Below are 674 nucleotides of genomic sequence, written 5' to 3'. Positions count from 1 at the left end.
CCAGTCCTCTGAGTCCTCTGTCAACAAGCTAATACTTCTCATCTCATACTTCTTGCAAATCGTGTTAATGTTGGTGCACTTGGTGCACTTGGAGAGGGAGAGAGAGAGAGGGAGGGACAGAAAAGAACAGAGAAAGAGGGAGAGAGAGAGAGAGAGAGAGAGAGAGAGAGAGAGAGAGAGAGAGAGAGAGAGAGAGAGATTCACATATGCATGCAAGTATTTGTCAGCTCCAAGGCCAGTGACACAAATGGTGCTCTCCAAATGCTGGAGACGTCTATTGAAAACCTTTCAATGACAGAAATTCAGACTTGAACGAATTTCCTTAGAAAGATGGATCTCTGTGCGTAACACCTTCTCACGTCTGCTTCGCACACAAATATGCGCTCGCTCTCACACTGCCCCTCTTTCCGCTGATAGATCGCTCAATCACTCACAATGGGGCAATATGGGAAGCTCTCATCTGAACTTCACTTGGTCAAATCAAAGCATATGAGCTCCAGCTGTCCCCCAGTGGCAGCGATAGCCCAGCTTGCTTGTAATTGGGGGAAAACACTGTTTAGTATTCATGCCCAACACCCTTCTGTCTCACATAAAGTGGGACATACAGCTTTCAAATCGAATTCTCTGTCTCTCTCTCTCTCTCTCTTTGGAGTGGAGAAGTATGGGCTCTTTTA

The sequence above is a fragment of the Sinocyclocheilus rhinocerous genome, unplaced genomic scaffold (genome assembly GCF_001515625.1).
Source record: "Sinocyclocheilus rhinocerous isolate Xijiao unplaced genomic scaffold, SAMN03320098_v1.1 scaffold605, whole genome shotgun sequence".
Taxonomy (NCBI): Eukaryota; Metazoa; Chordata; class Actinopteri; order Cypriniformes; family Cyprinidae; genus Sinocyclocheilus; species Sinocyclocheilus rhinocerous.
This window is presented reverse-complemented; position numbering follows the sequence as displayed.